General features: G+C 39.1%; 2 long non-coding RNA genes across 3 annotated transcripts in view; one reads left to right on the forward strand and one right to left on the reverse strand.

The window, feature by feature from the left end:
- Window positions 1-22,117, forward strand: part of LOC107318851 — a 56,689-nt gene that overhangs the window by 24,339 nt on the left and 10,233 nt on the right. For both annotated transcript variants that reach the window (XR_004308525.1, XR_004308526.1), the window contains 7 exons: window positions 1,136-2,623; window positions 2,810-3,037; window positions 5,775-5,931; window positions 7,814-8,017; window positions 10,209-10,314; window positions 11,993-12,094; window positions 21,884-22,011. This is a non-coding gene — a long non-coding RNA (uncharacterized LOC107318851). The remainder of the gene's footprint in view (window positions 1-1,135; window positions 2,624-2,809; window positions 3,038-5,774; window positions 5,932-7,813; window positions 8,018-10,208; window positions 10,315-11,992; window positions 12,095-21,883; window positions 22,012-22,117) is intronic.
- LOC116653906 lies at window positions 8,611-10,224 on the reverse strand. Its single transcript, XR_004308530.1, has 2 exons — window positions 10,146-10,224; window positions 8,611-8,866 (listed from the first exon to the last, which is right to left on the reverse strand). It is a non-coding gene; the product is annotated as an uncharacterized LOC116653906 (long non-coding RNA).

Below are 22,117 nucleotides of genomic sequence, written 5' to 3' on the forward strand. Positions count from 1 at the left end.
TTTGATCATTTTCATAAAAATTCCCCTTGAACAAAACAGAGGGATGTGTTTATTAGCCACATTGAAGCTTTGTCCATTCATTTGACACTGTGATTTACACAGATTTACCCTCCAAATAAAATAAAATAAAATAAAATAAAATAAAATAAAATAAAATCTCATTATTTCCAGTCCGGAGAGGTGTCTTTATATATATATATATATGTATGTATGTATGTGTGTATATATATATATATATGTATGTATGTATGTATGTATGTATGTGTATATATATATGTATATATATATGTATATGTATATATATGTTTTCATTGTGAGATGAAATCTATGTATTTAATGCCACAGATGATGGCAAAGAAAGAGGAGATTGTTGTCAAATGCTCAGAAGTAAACAAAAGGTTTCTTTAGGTATAATTGACTCAGAGAAAGAAAATATTCCCAGTAAACACAGAAATATAAATAAATAAAGATGCTCTTCCCAAGGAGTGGGATTTGAACCGTCTCTGCTGAACTTTTTCTTCTTTTTCCTCTGTGCCTTCATTAAAAACAGCAGAATTTGGCAAATAATAATAATAATAAAATCCCTCTGTATTCTACTCGTGAATGTTTCTAGAAAATATCAGCTTTCATACGCAAATATTCTTGAAGTGAAATTGGTGGCTTCCTTTGAACACAGCGAGCGCCTCAAATCCCATCTGCTTTTCCTACAACACGCCCACTCATTATCTAGCTTATTTGGCTTTATTTTATTTTTTTTTAAATGAACACAAATTAAGCTATTTAATCAAATATGTACATGATTACATGGCATTTTTGCATAAGAGTTATACACCCACGGAAATCATTAATCACAGATAACAACACTACGTTAAAATTAGACATTTTGCTTGCTTTCTTTGTGTGTACGTGTGTGTGCTTTTTAACACAATATCCTGCATAGCTCTAATTTCACCTCCACTCTCATTTGAATAAAGCAGGATTGTTTTACATCAAATTATTCATTTGTCTGTAGCTCTGATAATTAGTATTTATGTTTAGGCTTGATCTCAGAGGAATAAGAACACAGGACCTGAAAATATAACTGGAATGGATCGGGTCTTTTTATTGTTGTTTCTTCCCCTTTTTGCTTCCACAGAATGTCACCATGAATGTCCATTGGCAAACTGGATAAGAAAAGAGTGTCACAGTGCAGGACAACCTAGAAGATGACAGGTATTTCCAGGCATAGCAATGATGAGATCAAATTCCCCTCAACCTGCCTTGTTTGCTGATCTTTTAATCAGATTCAACTTCACTGCAGCTACAGCACAAGGTTCCCTGACAATGTATGACAGCATGTGACAGAAAAATATTTTGATTTTTTTTTTTTCTTTGACCATTTGATGTTATTTCAGATATATCTGAAGCCCTGGCAGCATCTGCTAAATCTACTGAACTGTTTTAGTGGAGGTTTTTAAATGTGCATAATTGAACTGGAGGGTTTGGGGGTTGTGTTCTTTTGCGTGTAGGGGAATCCAAACAGGAAAGCTGGGAAATGATCTAAACCCTTTGAGGTTAACATGCCATGAAAGTGCATCAACAACTGAAGAGGACATTATTAAAAAGCAGCTAACCCAGCTCAAAAAGAACCACTGTGTGAAGCAAGAGCCTGCAGAACAACACCCAGGGCTGTTTGTGATCCCACTGGGATATGTATTTCATCCCCTGCCTTCATATCTCCAGATTTCCTCTGAACTGCTTCTGAGACGAGTTCTCGAAAAAGAAAAACACCAGCAACTACTGAATGCCTCTTATCAACCTTTTCCCCGCAATCTGTTTCGTATTCGTCTCACACCCTTGTTCTCGCAGTGTCTTGAGGAAATGCTCGGATCAAAGATAAGAGAGAACAAGGAAAGGAATGAAGCAAGAGGCAAACAACAAAACAAAACCACCACCACCACAGCTCTCCCCCCACCCCCTTAAACTTTTTGACTAAACTTCTCTGCGAATGGTGCGCATGATTACAGCACTGTTAAAACTGCCTTCTTCTTCGCCAGTGCTTAATTCCTGCTTTTAAAATCAGGCTCCCTTTGATCTTGAGGATTGAAATGATCTGGAAATGAAACAGCCATTGCTTTGCAGAAAATCTGGATAGGGTCCCAGGCATGGCTTTCACCTGGAAGGATTCCAAAATAGGATGAAATCTCTCCGGTTTCAGAACAAATTGCAAGGTTTTTCTCTATGTCTAGTCCAAGCGTGGAACTCCAGCCCTGACGTTTGCTAGTTCCCAAAGTGCAGATGTAATAACCTCGAAGGTGAACCGTGAGCCCTTTTCCTCCATTTTCTCCCCTCTGCCTCTCCTTCAAGGATCAAATGTTTGGAGAATTTTATTAAAACAAAGGCTTAAATTTCTGAGCAAACTTAAGTTGAGGAGACAGTTACTTATAAACTGGGCTAGGTTTGGCCACAGGAGGGTTGGGCAGGACAGAGGACCAGGAGCATCTGTAACATCTGGATCTTGTTGCATGCACAGAAATATCTGCCTGGCTTTGCACAACCTAATCCCAGAGCCAAAAGGGCTGAGAAATGTGGTTCAGAGACACTGAAGCCGGCTTTGCCCTACCAAATAAGTCCCACTGAGAAAGTAAGTGCATCAATATTTCTTTGAGTGTTTTTCTTCTAGTTAATATATTTCCATATGTTGCATGAATATTTCTTTTATTGGGGAATTTCTTTTATTGCAAGTCCATCTGGTACTTGTATTGGGAAGGCTTGAGCTGGCAGATCCCTACTCTATGCTCTGTTACAGAGATCTGGACTTCTCTTACAGGAATCATAGAACCACAGGCATTAAAGCTGGGAAGAACAATAAGATCATCTAGTCCAACCATCAGCCCATGACTGTGACTGCTCCAGACCACATCTCTCAGTGCCACATCCCCACGGTTCTTGAATTCCTTCAGGGACAGTGACTCTACCACCTCCCTGGGCAGCCTGTGCCAATGCATCATCGCTCTTTCTGAGACATTGTTCCAACCTGAGAACAGCTGTTGATCAGGTAAAGACAACTACTCATCAGCTATCTTTTTAGTTAGGACTTCCCAAAGGAATGCAGGCTATCGGATTACTTCCTATAAGTATGTTCCCACTGTGTCATTTTTTTATGTTATAAAATAAGTAAGGGCTTTATATCTGAAAGACAGCAGTCAACAAGAAACTTATCTCTCAGTATGCAGTTCTCAGTGCACCAACTCTGACCTAGGAATCATAAAGGAAAAAGGATGCCTGAACATCAATACTAAGCAGAAAATGTGCCAAAATGTCATAGTTTGCCAAGACAATGAGAATCACTTTCCCTTGTATGTATTATTACAGAACAGGGGAATAATTATCTGCTTTTATACAAGCTTCTTCATTCTGCATGATTAACTTCACTGATATCAGTAGAGAGTGTGATGACTCTGAAATGACAGCTCCTGGTAGCACGTTCTGGGATTAGCACAAACAGGTTGTCACTGTACCCCAGTTAGGAACAGTCAGTCTTGTCATGCTAAGTGCAGGACAGAAAAGCTGGGCTGGGCACCAGACATCTGCCAGTACCATGTCTGTCTTCACACCGGGTGGCTCTCAGATTGGAGTGTGGGGCTGGCTACTTCAATGGGGCACAAGGGCCTTCGTGCAGACCCACAGGATGGTGGCTGAGAAGCTTTCAGATCCAAATCACCTGGTTATCCTTGTGCTAAGGGATGACTCGCAGCCTAAAATCTCCTCATGGAATGGTTAGCCGGAAAGGAAGTTCAAAGATACAAGAGAGCAAATTGGGGTATTGGTATGAAACAACCAACCTGAAGTTGTAAAAAAAAATCTGTCATAGGTCTGCTGTGGAAATCAATCAATATATGGAAAACTGGATAACAACTATGGGGGCAACAGGAATATGCCTATAAGTTAAAAGAAGTTATTGTGAGCATGCAGATCTATCTGGGTAAGGCACTGGGGCAGGATAGCAGTGCTCAGTGGAGCTAGAACAGGGCCCACATAAAGGGATTCTTCAGCAAAGTCCATACTTTGTCAATGTCAAGATACACAGGAACTGTAAAACAAAGCAAACTGTGTGCATGGAATGAAAATAGAAATTTGGTCCAGCCTCGTGTGCCTTTGAAAACGTCATAATCCTTTGAAAAAGATGACAAAAAATGCTGTGTATTTTTTAAGAAACATAGCAGGTGAAAGGATTCATTCTCAAAAATCCACGGAGTGCACAGTGATGAGTTATTGAGGAGTTGGGGGGGAGGGTGTTTTTGTAATTCTGTAGGCATCTCAGTCCTCTGGTGAAATGATGTATGGGGCAATCGTCTGGTAGGGGCTGATGGGATGTAAATGAAACTAATTAAGGAAATGTCAAACATAATTAATAAAACAGGTTTAAGCTGCAAAACATTGTCAATTGAATGAATGAGGAAGAGTGTGGCATTCCCATTGTTGTGGGGCTTGCTTGCTTATTTATATATTTATTTATTTATTCCTTGCTTGCCCCCTTGGCCTCCCACCAGTTCTGCGGTTGCATCATTCAATTAGATCTCAGAAAGCTCTTGCTAGACGCTTGCATTTCCTCCTTGCCCCCCTTCTGAGCTGGGGTCCCATAGAATAGGAGGAATATAAATTTGCCCTGTCGGTTTTGCAGCCTGGGAAGAAGAAGAAAAAAAATTAATTGCTAACTCCTCATCTTCCCTAAGTACTACAGGACATTAACATAACCAATTTGCTTGAACTCCTCACTGGCTGCTTAATAGAGCATCTGACCAGCTGATAAGACCTGGGTGCTGCTGCCTATGATACCTTGTTATTAGCATTTTCATAATATTCAGATATTACAGCCCCATGATTCACTAGCATCCATTCATTATTGATAAGTACAAAAAAATAAATAAAAAGGGTTTATAAATTGCAAAAGGGGGTGAGCGACCTATAATTATGGCAAGCAAATTAGGGTGCATGGTAGAGTCAGTTACATTTGCCTAGGAGTAATGATGCTCAAGAACTTTTTCTCCCCAGGGACCAGAAAAATAATGGATTCCCTCGCAGCTGCAGATGGGCTAGGAAAGGCTGTCATCCATGACACTGTTTATATAAGTTAGGCTGAGCATATGGCTCTGTGTCCTGCCTGTAGCCATCTCCAGATAATGCCATTTCAATGACATTAAATAAATACATAAATAAAAATAACTGGACAGTGGTGGTGGTGGTGAAGGGATACGAGGAGGAGAAAAATACAAACAGGTTCAGAGTCCACAGCGAAGTTTCTACTGAGAGCATTCCCAGCAGCTCAGCAATCCCATAGGGGTGTTACCCATAAATACAGAGTCTGCCCAGCTGAATCTCTGCAGAGAAAAAGATGAAATGCTATTTCTGCTAAAGCAAAACCTTTTCCATGTTCCAGTCTAAGACAGATGTATTTATACACCAAAGCTTTGAGCCTGAGATGATAGAAAACATGGTTGCAAGTAGGAGCTACTAGAAATAACCACTGGATACTTTATAATTTAGTCCCTGTGGTTTTATTTCCATTAATCCAATCAAAGGCCTTTTTTCTTTACTAATGAAACTGGAATGAAACACAAAAGGGAGGCTGACCTGTTAGCAGGTGACTGTTTCTTATAAGTTATTCATTAAAAACACCCCAACGCTCTGGTGCTGAAGGAGACCGTACCTATTTCTGTATAAATTAAACATAAATGACTTAGTTGCAAGGGAAAAAAATGAGTTATTTCTCTTGGCTTCAAAATATTGTACAGCACTTGGAGGAAACTGCACCCACCCTGGCAGACGTTTGCAGAGAATTAGAGACTAAAGTTGCATTCCAGCTGCTCCTGCTGTTTTCTGTTCCAAGCAGCCCTAAACATCGACTGCAGGCATGGATATTACCGATGTATTGCATTGAATGTGCTTCAGGTAAGTTAGGAATGAGCCTTAGTTTGGCCTTTCTTTGTGAGCGCTAAAGGAAGCTCAGGAATCGAAGGGAGAAGCTCTGGCAGAAAAAAGTGCAGGTGAAAAGGCTTCTCACTTGTATTTATTAATTTATTTGTTTTTAAATTCAATTCAATTACATCATTACTGAAATTGCTTTTGGCATTGTACTGTTGATCTGCATCATTCAGTCCTTCTCTTGGGAACCTTCAAGAATGTCCCATTGGCAATACTTGAAAAATCCTGCTATCTGCAAATGCTAACCCGCTTACAAACTCTACTGTTCATTTTTGACTTTTCATGGACATTCTCAGCAGTTGTATAGGCCAGAATTACTAGCAAGTATCGCCCGTGGATGACATTCTTATCAGAATATGAATTTCTTGAGAACTTTCTTGTGTCTTATCCAAAAGGAAAAAGTAAGAGAATTTATCAGAGCGATCTGCCAGTTTGCTGATCTGCATTTCTCAACAGCCTGTCCTTAGAGGCTGGTCCATTTTGAGTTATCCAAGAAAAGGCCAGCCTCAAGCTTATTCATTCTTACACTTTGAACTCTGATACGGTTTACAGCTGGGTGGACAGCTGGGCAATGAACCTTACTTCTGCAGCAAGCAGAAAGAGAAACTTTCTCCACAAAATATCCCCAGTCCTGTACAAGTTCAGACCTGGGCCTGAGTCATCCATCTTCAACACAAGCACCTGTCTCAGGATCGTCAGGCAACCTGTAGATGGTGGTTTTCCTTGAATCCTATGTTAACATCACAGAAAAGAAATAAATACAAACCCGAAGTGACATAGATTTGCATGTCTCTTCCTTTGTGTTTAAGCACAGCTTGTTGCTTTAGTGCTGCTGCTGCATTTTGGCCAATATAAGCAGCAAAGTACTTATCTGGAGTATATATCTTTTCTCCAAACCCTCAAAGTTTTAGGGTCTTTTTATTTATTTTTTTTTTGGAGGTGAAATATCATTCTTAAGAATAAATACAGTGTTTCCATGCATCTTGATCTAATCCATTAGTCCTTATAATTTATTGTTAACTGCTTCAGTGTAGAAACCATGACAGCTCTGAGTAAAGCATTTAAGCAGGCATCTGCTTTGTATAAATTATAGGAAACTTGGTCACACAAGTTTGCAGGAAGGGATAAAGGTCTCTTACCAACATCTGTGGCTTTTGGGATAGCATTTTTTTTATATGTGTTTTTTCCACTCTAAGAGGCTTTGGAGCTTGGAAATGGAGCAAATCTATGAGCTACCTGCAGCCTTGTTATTTACATTTGTAGTTGGTATTGTGCTAATGGCTCCAAGGAAAGAGGAATGAGATTGACATGGGGGTTGGAAGCTGGAAAACACTTTATTAGTCTCAAATCAGCTCCTTGGAGGCTAAAGCCCTGATTAACTGTAACTGGAGTGGATTGTCTTAATCTGACTGCTATAGTATTTTATGTCTAGTCATTCAGGCTTATTTCTGTAAATACTTAGATAAGCTTGAATCAATTACTTCAGCGTCTCCCTTTGTCTCCTACCATCAGAAATGGTATCATGATCTATGCAGGCGGAAGGGCAGGATCAGAGAAAGGATACCTTGTTGCACACTGACCAAAGAAGACATATGCCAGCATGGGACCTGGCATGTTAGTCAGGAACAGGGATGCTTCACAGTCTTAAATCAGGAGGGGTTGCAATATCAACTTTATTTTGAATGTTAGACTGTCCCAAAGGGTTTTCTCCCTGCCTTCTATCTCCATTTCTGGCTTTTGACAGACTATGAGTTGTCTGAGAGGACAGTAGGATCTTGCTGATGATGCGTAGCTGACCAAAGGTCTGATGTACAGATGCTTTTGTTGCCTTCTTTCTTGTGCTTCTCAGATTAATTTGGCTCATTCGTGAAGCTCTATGCACTGCACATTCCCTGACTGAAACCAAAAAATAGACCAGCAAAGCAAACTAATTGAAACATGGTACTCTGCATCTCACTTCAGCACCATCGCTCCACTCTAGAGCTGCACAGTTCAGAGTTAATAGACTGCCGTGTCAGGGATGCCACTCACCGGGGTGAAACGCAACTCAATGGTGAGTAAGCTTGGTGAGTGATTTTTGCCTTCCAAAGTAGCTTGGAGACACGACTTCACTCTCTTTAGTACCCTTGGATGCACAAAGGCATAGCTGAGCTGTGAAGGTGATGGGATCGTATCAAACCTACCCAAGTGCAGAGCTTTGGTTTAATTTTTTTTTATATCAGTGCCTGGTCTCAGCTCTAATTAACCTACTCCCCTATCAGACCATTCCCTCCCCACATGCTGTCTTTTCCCCTTCCTCTCTGTGATCTCCATTTCACTGCAGAGATGGCCTGGCAAAGAGATATTATTCTATTTAGAAGCTGAGCACCTCACTAGGGGTGACAGGCCTGTTTTTAGGTCATTTATCTAATTGCTCTTTGCAGATAAGAATTAATTAGCCCGATTATTTTTCTTAGTTTTTGGATGGGTTCCCCACCTGGAGAGAAGAAATTCCTCCATGTCAGTGATTAATTGCTGAGCCAGAAGCTTACTGCCTTGCATTTGTAATAAATGCCGACTGGTTCTTTAGGTCACATTAGGAACCAGGCAGATTGTGGTTAAAATGCACAGGATAATAAAGCATTTGTACAAACAAGATCACTGCCATTAGATTTTGATTAAATATTTTAATTTATCTGGAGCTTGAAGGACCACGGGAATCAAAAGGTTTAAGGATTCTTTTCTTTTCCCAGTACTCTGCAATGAGAGCTGCCCTATAGCCCTTTGATCTAAAACAGATGAACCTCATGGAAAGGCTTCAGTTCAGGATTTGGCACAGCTGGTTTGTCTCATACAGGCCTGAGTGCTCCGAGGGTCGTGAGTGTGCAGCCAGCTCAAGTCAGTGGTGATAACATTTTGTGATCTAAAATGGAGCAGGAGTTTGGTTGAGCAAGGAGAGGAAAGGTTAGGATTTGTCTGTTAAATTATGGCAGGTTTTCATCCAGCTGAATTTACTGCAGGAGTCTTTTTCTTCTTTTCCTTTTCCCCTTTTTCTTTTTCTTTTGATTTTTCTTTTTTCCTTTTTTCCTTTCATTTTCTTACATTTTCTTTTTCCTTTTACCTTTTCCATTTTTTCTTCTGTTTCTCTTCTTTTTTTCTTTCTTCCCTTTCCTATTCTATTTTCCTCTTCCTTTTCCTCCCCCAGCCCCCCCAGCCCCCCTTTATTTCAGATTTGGATCTTTCAGCTCAAAGAAAATAATGTCTATCTGCAGGAAATACTAAAGAAAAGCACCATGGCCTCAATTCACAACCTGGCCAACCTAGGACAGGCCTCTTTCCAGGATTATATAGCAAGTCAGACAGTGTGATCTCTTGTGCCCTTAAAACCTGATTTCTGCCCTAGAAAGTTCATGGAAGAAAATGGGACTCTTGCCATTTATTTCACTGTGCTCATGAACTGCTTGAAGCCCCCAGTGGCCCAATAGGAGAAATTAATTGCTGTGTTTCTCTAACACAGCTGATCACAAAATTCATTGAGCTGCCTACTTCACAGTGATCACTACCACCTAAGAGATGAGGACTGAAACAGGCAGAGCAATGAGGCAGTGTCATCCCTTGGTCTGACTCCTACCTCATAGCTGAGAGATGTTAGGAGAGCAGTACTGGGGCACCTGGCAGTGGATGCTTTCCCTGTGTCCTCCAGAAAAAAATACATTTTCCTTATCTTTAAACACTTGCACTGCCTTTAAGCTGAGGAGAAGTAAATTAGGGTCCCTGAGTGGAATTCATCGTAACCGGATAGAGCTATTTTACGGGTTGTTGTTTGTTTGTCTTTTAATGGAAAGAGAAAAAAAAAATTAAGAAAAACTGAAAACATGACAATTTCTCTCTTGATAAGCAAGCTGTTAACAGAAGGGGGAAAGTGATATTCTCTAATGTACAGGAGCAATATTGCTTTGTAAAAAGAAGTAACTTTCTTTCTTTCTTACTCAACCACAGTGTTTTGAGAGTACCATTCCTAACTGTGATTTACAGGCAGAAAAATCTATGGCTACACCAATGGATAGTCAAAAATCAGTGCTTAACCATTGTTCTTACCTATAGCACTTCCAGCCATAGCATGTTATTTTGGCTTTGAGCATCAAATAAAGCTCAGCTGATATTTCTCTTTAACTAAAAAAAATGTTCAAATTCCCATTTACCTTTTCTTTCATTAAACTGAGATTTCATCGTGGTCACCACAGCTGCCTGTATTTCATATCCAGGTCTGTGAGAACATACATGCAATACAGAGGACCTAAGAATGTTTTTCATGGATACCAAAGAGGAGTCAGATGCATGGATACCAAAGAGGAGTCATGGATACCAAAGGTGAGTTCAGGGAGAGTTGAACTGATACATCTCTCTCTCTGTTTGTTTTTTTTTTTATTTAATGTTAACTACTGGATCTTGTTCTAACTGATATATTATGTAATGATTCGGAATAAAGACACCATCTCACCATGTCGCTGGGAAGATATATTGCAACGTCCATCTTTCAGGTGTGGAAATAAGAGTTTAGTTCTTGCCTTAATTCTAAAAAATGTGTCACTGAAAAAACTTCACACAGAACCTTAGCAATGTCTGCTCTTGTTTTAAGCCCACACCAAGCTATTTAATTTAAGTAAGATTTACCTCCCCCACCTGCAGTGTCATTTCTGGCACTGAACATGAGGAAATTTAACAATATTGGGTGGCCTGAGTTATTATAATGAAAGATGGTTGCTAAGAAAAACTATGATGATAGCCAAGAAATTAATATTACAGAGATGAAAATCTTCGTATAGACCCAAAATAATAGATGTTCCATATCATTGTATGACTAATCAGCACTCAAGGATTTATCTTTCAGATTACTGAACATGGTGGAGACATTTAATGCAATATGGTCTCCCTTCAGAGAGACACAGTATGTGACTAAATATCTCCAGTGAGTAATATTCACACTTACTCAAGTACTGTAAATATATCCCTGATAAATCTGGAGAGTGAATTCTTGTAAATTCTTGTTTAACACTGTAAGGAAGCTTAATAACTTTTCAATCTATCAACATGTTTTAATTTCCTACTGTGCAGTTTCTTACTGTAGAAGGGCATTTGACAGTGGAGACTCAAAACAAGCAGAGAATGGACTATCATGCATCATCTCTGTTAGAAAACCTTGGTATCAAATATGCAACTGCCTTACTGCGTGAGATTAGGCAGGAGGATTTTGAATGTGAATGTTTCATTGCAGCTATGCCTAATTACATGTGCAATATTTCATGAAAAATTAAGTGCATGCGCAATGTGTGGATTAAAAAGTAAAAGAATAAAATATCTTGGCTACTAATAAGGGGAAATGGCTGAGAACCTGTTGTGTAGCCAGGTAGCTGCATCAGCAAGTGACATTATTTATACTTCGTGAAAATTTCTACGTTCCCAAAAGCAGACTGAACAGAAATATTGATAAAAGCCATACCACACATTATAGCATCAACGTATTTTCAAATGGAATATAAGTATGTACCTGTAAAGAGGGCTTGGAAAGGTGCAGATTGGTTTGTGTAGATCAGACAGAGCTAGAGAATTCGGTCTTTTTAGGTCTGGTAGGAAACAAATGCCAAACTGATGACACTATCATCAAGATGTTGTTAGGATAGGTTACATCTGACTTAAAGTACTATGTATTCATAGATTAGGGTAAATGACATATTGCTGTCCTCCAGTGCATGAGAACAATTGAACTTAGCATCAGACATGTAAAGCAGCTGGGATAGAGTCATGCAAGGCTGTAAGGAGCACTGAGAAGAAATGAGTGCAGCTTCTTAAAATCTAGGGGATCACAGAGATGCCCAAACTGGAGATGCTACATTTGGGTGTTACCTGAACTTATCTTTACCGATACAGCTGAAAATTCCCCTTTTTTGCACAGGTAGTAATTGCCTCTGGCAATCTGCATTTTTTACTCTATGCTTCAGGATAATTTTATGTGCTTTAATCTCATCAACTTTATTTATTCCTTTTTCAGTAATATTGTACTGCTGCCTGGAGTCCGTGGCCCGCTGCACTGGCATTTTCACTGAAGACTTATTACTTCTGCAGACATCTTCAAGGGAGTGAATTTAAGGAAGTGAGTAGCTATGCTTTTATGAAAGCAAATGCATAAAAAGGCTGTATACTACTTTATAAAGTGTTCAGGGGTTGCGGTGCTTTTTTTTTAAAATATAAATTATTCAGTTACAATGATGATGCTACTTTGGATATAAACACATTTCCAGTCCCAGAATGGGCATAAACTACTTGCTCTGAATAGCAAACATCAAAGAAAACAACTGAGCTGAGAACCAGTGACGCACCATTTCTGTTTTTTCAGCTCTAGTGGTTTTGGAAAAGAAACATCTTCCTACGAGTGATAGTATGAAATCTTCCTGTCCCTCCTACTTGTCTTGTTTCTCCGTGAGGTCTCTAAACTAACTTCAAGTATTTGAAGAACTTACTACATTTTTCCCTAAAATCTTCCAAAAAAAACACCCCATCTTTCTTTTGTCTGTGATTCATGTAACTAGCAACGCTTCAACAATTCACAGTGATCATTTAAATGTGAGTATTATCAGTACCTACTGCTATTTGGATAATGCTTTCCTATACATCTCCTGTTATGATTCATACCTATATGGTACAACTGAGCTCCTGGTAACTCTTCCAGAAGTTTTAGAGTTTACATTTACTTCTGTCATTTCAGAATCTTCTCTGTAAAGATGAACATCTTTTAATATCTTTTGCCTGGGTGCAAAGGGTGATTCTTTGCTTTTTGCAAAAATCTCGTTTGCAAAACACACACTGAGTGTATTAAGGTCCTGATGTGATAGAGCACTGGGGAGAGAAATCTTCAAACACCGCTTTTTCTCCTCCATAAAGTGGAAAATTCTAAATGATATTGTTGATTAGATGCTGCATATTGGTAAAGGTCTTGCTGGCTCTCCTGAGCATGTCTGTTTGACTTCTAAATTCACGGCACTAAAATGTTGTCAACCCCTTTCCTTTCACTCCCCACTTAATCCTTAAGCATTTTCACCTTAATCCAGAAGTTTTCAAGTGCTCTGACAAACCAGCTAAATGTAAAGAAATAGCTGCTTCTCCTAGCTTTTTTCCCTGTCAATCATTTAAAACCCAGTGGAATGTGTGATGAGGATGACTCAGTTTATAGAAAAGAAGCAACTTAGCAGTTGGCTAATGTTGTGCAAGTTGCTCAGTTTAGACAGATGGAATACTTGCATTTCATATCTCAGCACCATCCCTGATTATTGTTTTTTAGTAGTCCCAGGTACTAACTATCTCAGCATGGGAAGAGATTGGTGGCGGTCTAGTGTTTGCAGCTTACTTGTGATTCTGTAAGACTTTTCTTATTATATTCAGTAGTTCTGTCAGACAGGTGTTAAAGGGATGCAGTTGTACTTTGGGGAATAGCAGGTAAATTTATGCATCTTTAAAGAACTGGCAGATTCAGCTGCCTATATGTGATTTAAGGTCCTGATCCCAAACCCATTAAACTTAATGGGAGTTTTTCATTGACTTAGTTGGCTTTGGATTAGCTCCTAAGTGAATTTCCAGTAGAAGGCAAAAACCCAGCCAACAAACCTGTCGATTTCTTGGCACACTTGTCTCCTTTTAGAGAGCAGTGGCACAGCCAAATCTTGCAGAGCTGCCTAGTGAAATTATTCTGACAAATACAACTTTTATCTGCAGACACTTTCACTCCCTCACCAGGATCCTCCAGAATCCTGGATAAAAGGTTGAAGGAATATATTGCAGGATTTTCCCCAAAGAAATTTTGATAAAAATGGAAAATTGAAATGTAGGCTTTATCTAAAAAGGAATCATCTGTTGTCTTAGAATAGGGAATTGCTGCACCGCATTGAATCTAAGGCCCATGTTGCTCTAGTGTAGACCCTGTGAATTAGTGAATTAGTGTAGACCCAGCAAATAGCAGATATCTGGGGGAAAAATGTAAGGATTTATTTTTTCTAAAATACTTTGATGCTCTTCAGTGACTCAGAAACTTCCTGAACAAGGGAAGAGCTCTATGCATTGAATAGCTCTCAAAGTGTTTTTCTGCCATGAATTTCCCCATAGATTGTTTTTGAAAGAATTGACCACCCCTATGTCTTGTGGCAAGGAGTTTTACAAGTTGCCTTTGTGCTGCAAAAAGAGAAGTCTTGTTCATTTTTAATAGACCCCTTGCTAGTTTAATTTGATGACTTTTAAGTCTTAGATTACTAGAGACAGTGAGCACTCATTATCTGTTTGCCATTTCCAGGCTAGCCAGAATGTTAAAGACCTGTATCTGACCTCCTCCTCCCCCTCCTAGGTTGTTCTTTTTCAAGATAAAAAGCTCTGATCTGTTTAGCTTAAATCAGACAATATAATGTAACTTTTCCTAACCCCAAATAATCATGGACCTGCAATTAAATTTTGTGGCCAACTTGGATTCAATCAATACATTAGGCTTACTGGACATGATGATTTTTGTTCTGACTTTTTTTTTTTTTAAAACATGGAAATTAATCTGACTCAACCTTCTCCTTGAGATACAGCAGAGGAAAATACAGGGGAATAAAAACCTTTATTTTGAGGACTCTGTCCATCACATTAGTTAATAATGAAGGACATATTAGTATTCTTGAAGTTCCTATAGTCTGTATGCTTCATACAGAGCTGTAAAATAAAACAGCCATACCCATTAATATGCTAATGTTATACGCTATGACCATGATGCTCCCTCTCTGAGGATCTCCACTGTTGTCCTGTCTCATTCCACATCACATTAACACTCCCTGGGTGAAATCCTGACCCTAATGAAGTCAATGGTAAAACTCCCATTGACTTCACTGGAGTCAGGATTATCTCCTCCAAGGAGCTCTATGGCTTTAGTTCTGACTATTTTTCAGTTTTCACATTCCACTGCATCCCCTACTTGCTCTTCCTCTTTGCTGATGAACGCTCACCCTTACACTCTCATTTATTCTCATCAGGCACTCCTAATTCTTGAAATGAGTCTACCAGCAAGGAAAAGTCTTACTCTGTTCTGCCTGTCCACTGACTCACTCCTCCTGCTGTCAGATACTGCTTTAATTTTGTATGACTAACTGCTAGCTACTGCTCAGGCATTCACTCCTTTTCCTACATCTGATCACGGTATAGGATATACTAAAACTACAAGAATGGGTGGAAATTGCCTGCCTGCCTCCTCAGATTATTTCAGTCAAGGTTTTCATATGCACATAGTTAGAAAAATGCTTCCAAGGCATTTTCTCTCTCTCAGTTTTCCACCTTGGATTCCGTATTTGCATTCATTAGACCTGTAATATTAATTCCTTACAGTCCCGCCTTGTATTTTTAATTTCATTACATTAGAGTTATGCACAGTTATAGAAAAATAAATTACCCTAAAATTAGCATGTTGAGCAGGCTGTGGAGTATTTAGAAATGAACAGAGAATAATGCTTTGTAGATAATTTATCATGCAGGCAAGAAGAAAGTGTTTGCCTGACTAAGGGCTTCAGACCCTCCATGAATATATAGTATAATCAGTAAAGTAAGGAGTTCACATGATCGAGTACTAACCAGAAAAAGGTCACGACACAAGGTTCATTTAAATCAATAGAATTGTCTTGGATAGAAGTGTAAGAAAGGATTCCAAGATTTGACCCATTGCGTTGTATTGCACAGAAAAAAAAAAAAAATGCACTTCTTTATTTTTTTTCTTTAACTTAAGTCTATAGGCTGAGCAGCTTTATACTGTTGACTTTGAATAGTTTTCAGTCTGAGCTGAAAAACCCCCAGAAACTATTAATAACCTCCAGAGAAATATCAGCCTGCAATAGTGAGTATGGATCCCTCTTGTTGACCTAGTTTATATCTACAGAATCAACCTACACAATTCTTTTCACCAGCTGCTCTGTGGCTTAGGGAGATGGGGTGTTAATTAATGAGACATTTGTTGAAATTTATAAGGGCTTTTCCTATCCAGGTTAGACATAAATTATGAAGGCTCTGGCAAAGTGGGCAGAATATTGTTGACTGTAACTGTTTTGCTTATTTTAGTCAGTACAGGAGAAAATAGGTCTTCAAAGAACATTCTACATGTAGGAGCAAGCTTAATGAGAAGAAGATAAGTTAGTGTGTGTCTTTTTTAAAAGAAAATAATGATAGCAATGGGTGTAGAGATGTTCCCCCCCCCCCCCCCCCCCCCCAATCCACTGCACTACTGCTTTTGCCATTTCTTTTTCAGTATGGCCTTTTTGTTCCCATACTCTTAGCTACAGCATAATCCCATGTTGATGGGATTGGAATCTGTTTGAAAGTACTATGATGTCATACAAAATTTTGTGTTGTCTACTGCCTGAGATAAATACATTGGAAATGCAGACAGAGAAAGAGAATTAGATAGATTTGTTTTGATTACGTGTAGTCTTCTTTTTAATGTTAATTTCTCGCAAACATTCTAGCATGGGAATTTAATGACAGACATGTTTGTAGAGATAGTTCCGTGCTTTTTAAGTGAGTGTTGGAGAACAGTTGTTTTCTTAATAATGAAAAGCAAATTCTTGTTTCTGAATCATGAGCATTGTCATTGTCAAGCTAATTCAAAGCCTGACATTTTACCAGTCAGGAAAAGAAACATGTAACATGCATTTAATTATTGGCTCCCTCTGAGTGCTGGAGCACAGGTTGTAGTCAGTAATAGCCATTCATTTTAGAGCCTTTTCAGCTCAAGCAGTAGATCCAGATCTAGAGGTCCCCCATTGCCTCAAATCTCCTCTTATGATATTTTCTGTATCATACATTGGTAAGGAAAATATCTGTGCATACTTCCCCTAGTTTTTCTCTTTGTGAATAATTATTTTATTTATTTATTTATCACAATATTTACTTTATTCCAAAAGTAAACAGCAAACAAATAAAACAATATATCCCTTCCCAGATTATTCCACACTTTCTTCATGCTTTTTCTCCAGAATTTCTAACAGAAATACATTATATTTTTTTTTGCTTTTCATCAGCTCAAATCATAAAAATTTTCTTCATGAGCGTCATTCACAGCTGCTTTACAAGCCAATCTGATGAGAAATGCAACACGAGTTCCTGAATTTACTCATCAGATTGTTTCAGTCACTAAGAGCTTCCGCAAGCAGAAGGAGAAGGATGAAATCCATCAAACAGATATCCTTATGAATTACTACTATAGCAAATCTTGGGAGTAGCAGCTTTCATTTGAGTGTGATAGACTGACAACAAAAATGGTGCAAGTCTATGTCTTGTGGATAAGGGTTCAGACTTGGCAAAGGCAATTCATGAGCTCTGTAAATGCCATCGTGAGAGAGGATGTAGGGTTCCCATAGACTTGGAAATCAAAGAACATCTGCTTAAACTGCTTGCAAATCCTTTGCTCTTTTTCTTACCACGGTCTTCACCCTGGGGCTATGTGTATTCCCTGTGAGCCGTGTGGGCTCCTTGCAAGTCGCATTACTGCAGAAGTGCAGTGATCTGTGTGGCAATCAAAGAGGCCATTTCATGTTCCTTGTCAGGCATCAGGCCTCCTGATCTCTTATCAATTATCTGTCAAAAGAAGAGGATGTTCTTCTTCATTAACACATCGCAGTGAGGTAATTAACAACCAGATAGTGCAGGGCTTTAAAAGTGGCCTCTCTTGACCACTTGTTCAATAAATATTGACATAAGCACCAATAAAAGTATGTCATATGGGTCTTAGATAAAAAACAACAAGCAAGAAAGTAGGAGAAAAACAAACAAAGTGCATCACGACTTGTTTTCTGAAGAGGCCTCTTATCAGATTTTAACAGGAAATGGAAATTGCTGTTTACCATTAGGGCATTTTAACAGAGGTTGCCTTGTTTTGTGTTTCTCTCTTGACTAAAGATGCTTCCCCCTCCCCCTGTCTGTGGTTGAGGGGCAGAAAGGGGAGTTTACCTTCCTGTTGAAATAAGCCAGCAAGAACTTTGTCAAGGAATGAACTCTTACTGTAACCCACACCTCATTTGTCACCCTGATGGGCTGAGGAAAAGTGACATTTACAAACTGAGAATGAAAGTACATCCATTTCACCAGTCTGACACCCTGATATAATAACTATTTACCTTGAGAAAGAGGGACTGAGATTTCCGATTCTTGTGAATCTTCTCACTTTGGCACTTATTTTCTCACTCTGTCAAACAGCCCCAGATTAATGGAACAATTTGTTCAACAAATCATATTAGCAGAAAGCGCACAGGGTAAAGAGAAGGAGGCGGGGGAGCAGGAAATTTTTACTCATTCATAGCAGTGGTATCTCTGCAAATAAAAATGTAGTTATGCCTGACATTTACAGAGGTACAATGTGAAAGGGAAAAAGTGTAATGACTTTGGGCAGTTGAGGGATCACTTTGCAAGAACAGTAGTGCTCAAAAGGGAATAAGATAAAGTTACACATAACATCTAGATTGAGCTTCTTTCTGGAACATATTTGTCAAACACAGCAGGATCTGTCTGTGTTTAAAAAAGAGTTTTCCATTAAAATTAAGCACTATGTGCTTTCCTTACTATGAAGGAATGCTCCCTTACAGTCTGCATTTCAGAAATGGTAGGTAAAGAATTAAACTAAGTCAGAGCCATGTGGTGAATGCTATGAATCCTTCTTGCAGGTTTGCTAGCATTTAAGGGACTGATCCAACCCCTATCTGAGTCAGTGGAGGATTTCCCATTGACTTCATAGGACTCCAAACTGGGCACAGAGTAATAAGAAATCCAGCTCTTTTCCTGTGACTATTGCTCATTTACACTGTGTGAAACCACTGGAAAAGCAGCGCATAAAAACAAGGCTTTTTTGTTATACATGTATAGTTCTCAATGTGAAGGCACGAGAATTGCAGAATACAAAAACAGTTATTCCGGCTTTATAGAAGCACAAATGTAAGCATAGCTGATCCTGAAAAGTCATCTTAACTGTATGTTTTGGTTGGGAATTGGCAGTGAGTTAAGACTGTATTGATGAGTAATTTGCTGGGCAGCAAACTCTACTTATTCCTTCATATATATAACCCGAAGCTCCCTGTAAAACTGTATGTCAGTATTTATAGTATATCCTGAGCAGATTATCCTTAAAAAAGAGTGTTTCTTTTTTAAGTCTACAATGTCTTCCTGATAGCCATGAAAATAAAGAGCAATGCAGCATCATCCCCCCCCCATGCATGCTCACTTTTACAAACACATTTTAAGAGGACACTCTAAGTTTGCCCTCACGTTAATTTATTTCTGTTAGTTTGGTACAGCAGCACTGTACCCTGCATCTTCAATGAAAATTGACGCTCCCTTGTTCCACATTTCTTTATGCCATGACCTTGGGTGTCAGGGGAAAATATTGCTTTGCATCCTTGTGTTGCTTGAGTCCTGCTTCTCTCTTTATAGCTTATTACTTGGCACACTTCAGAGCACTGTGTACTGCAATGAGATATGCACTGTACAGCTGGCAGCGCTAAGAATACTTCAGGCTATGGAGATAAGGAGAGCTGAGTCTGATGTGCAAATAATGTTTTGCCCCAAATTCAAGAATTTAAATGTATGGTTCAAACATTTTTGATGGTAAACTGCCATTTTCCTAATAAAATTTCTTCTTTTATGGCTTGTCCTATAGCCCAGTGAAGCCATAGATCAGCCCTTTTCCATGTGGATACCAATTCTCTCAGGATATCTTGGGTACTTTTGTATTCTGAGCAGGATGAATGGGTTGGATCCAGCCTGCTGCATGACTGGAAAAAAAAATAGCAGAGACGTTAAAGTCATTACTTATTAATTCAACTTTTTTTTTTTTTTTACCAGTGTTTTTGAAGAAAATACATGCATAATTTGCTGAGGATCTGAATCAAGGGAACACAGCGCATTTAATGTAGTCAAGATTTACAGCAAAGCTGAAGAGAGCAGAATCTGGCCTCTTCACCATGTAGTTGAGGTTAAGGGTGTCCACTGCCAACATTTCATGAGCAAGCACAGTAAAATAAGAGTTGCTAAAGCTAATTTGATTTTAAGTTGTTCAACCTCTTCAACCTATTTCAGTAAATCGAGAGGTTCTGAGAAAAGACTGACCCTTCCCCTTTCTACCTGCACCATGCTGAGCAGGACCCAGATCTTAGAAAGGCTTATAAGTGCCTCTGTTGACTCCTCTCTCTCCACAAACCACTTTACTGTCTTTGGGTTTTGTGAATTCCTGAAGTTCCCATTTCTGGCCCTGAGGCCAGAAACGTTGACATTCCCCATGGCTTGAACAGCGAACAAAGATGGTAGTAGAGGCTGCTTGGTTGCTCCTCCTTGGAAATCTCCAATCTAGCACACGCACAAGTAACAACATCATTAGTTCAGAACAAAAGTGGTATTGTACATTATGAGGTTTACACCCCACTAATCCTTCAGGATGCATCCCTGTTCCATGGAAAGTAAATCACAGCATAAGGACTCAGCTGCATGAAGAAATCTGTGAGATTTGGCAGAAGTTGTGGTCAGATGGCAGGTTCTCCTGCCAGTCTGCAGCCCCCAAGGTAAACAGAGATCAATCCCAGCCTGGTAGGAGGAGTTTCAGGGGATTTTCTTTTTTAATCGCAATCCTATTCTTTCAGTTTTGTAGACTACCACAAGGGGGGAAAAATCTGGCTTTATGTCTCTATGGTTCAAGACAGTACTGGATTATTTTCTTTCAAATGCAAAATTTTGTGTATTCTGACAGGTTTTTGTTTTGTTTTGTTTTGTTTTTTAATATATGCACTGAAATAAGCTTTCATTAAGGGCTATTCTATCACACAGCAACTTTAAAAGAATGATAATGAAGATGCCAAGGTGGATATAGTGCAACAGGAAATTTGCCACAAGGAGTTTAAAAACAACACAAAAGTCAAAACCAAAATAACTCTCTCTCTCCAGAGAACTGGAAAAGAAAGCGATACAAAGAACTGATTGTGGGTCTGCCCTTCCCAATGCAACGTATTTATACTACAGAAGCAAGTGCTCTCAACTTTTCCCAGCTGGGGATTCTCCATCCTCTCCAAGCCTATTTTCTTCCCTTTAGTCACAGATGGAAAGATGGGCTGGAGGTATTAAATACCTTTTGTAATTTTCTAGGAAGGACTAGAAGGCACAAGGACTCTTCTTTAGAAATGGACACTGGTCCAGGCATCAATTTGCAAGCTATTGAACAGTGAGGGATGCTCAAAGAAAATGATGAATATTTTTAGTGGATAGATCTCTCATGGTTGGATTCATTGTTGTCTAATAACGTGAAAACACTGACAGAAGCTGTTTCTCTAGGAAGCTTTTCCTGGTCTAGGGACATTCATAATGCTTCTCTCCTGTGTAAATTATCTGATGTCTAATGGTGACAGACGTGTACACACATACACAGACTGCGATTGCATAAGCCTTGTTTCCTGAGTAAGCCATGCTGAAAGAACCCATCAAGAATGCTAATCAGAATTTAAGAGATATTCAAATGCCATATGATACAACATAATTACATAGTTGAAGCTTCTCATGTAAAGAAAGTCACAAAGCATACATACATAAACATACATGAGTGTATATAGAATTTATAGATATAGGTGTATATACTTGTGTATGTATCTATATGCAGAGTTTTCCAGGTATTAGAAAGAAACTCTTGTTTTCAGGCACTGCATTGTTAGTTTGTTTGCCTGTACCACTGAACATGTATTAATTTGATGTGTCTCAGCTTGCTGTGTGACTCACACAAAATATGGAAGTGGGCAGAGTGGGTGAGTTGTGATATACCCAGAACACAGTCTGGGGCAAATGGGCCACGGGCACCCATGTATTTAGAAATCCAGAATACTTATGGATTCTTTTTTTTACACTTTAGGGTAATATGGAGACATGGTTAGGTTTTATACCCTCTGCTCATCAGGATAATGTATAGAGACTTGCTGAACTGAGATATGAAGATGGCCTAATCATCAAATATGGATTCAGGTCTCCCCTGCTGAGCAGGTAAAATCTAAAGATACCTTCCCAGCATGGGGTATCTTAATCAGTTGCTCATTCTTGCACTTCTTTCCTCACTTTGGTATACAGAGACAATGACCTCAGGAAGATG

This window comes from Coturnix japonica, chromosome 10, assembly GCF_001577835.2.
Source record: "Coturnix japonica isolate 7356 chromosome 10, Coturnix japonica 2.1, whole genome shotgun sequence".
In the NCBI taxonomy this organism is placed as follows: domain Eukaryota; kingdom Metazoa; phylum Chordata; class Aves; order Galliformes; family Phasianidae; genus Coturnix; species Coturnix japonica.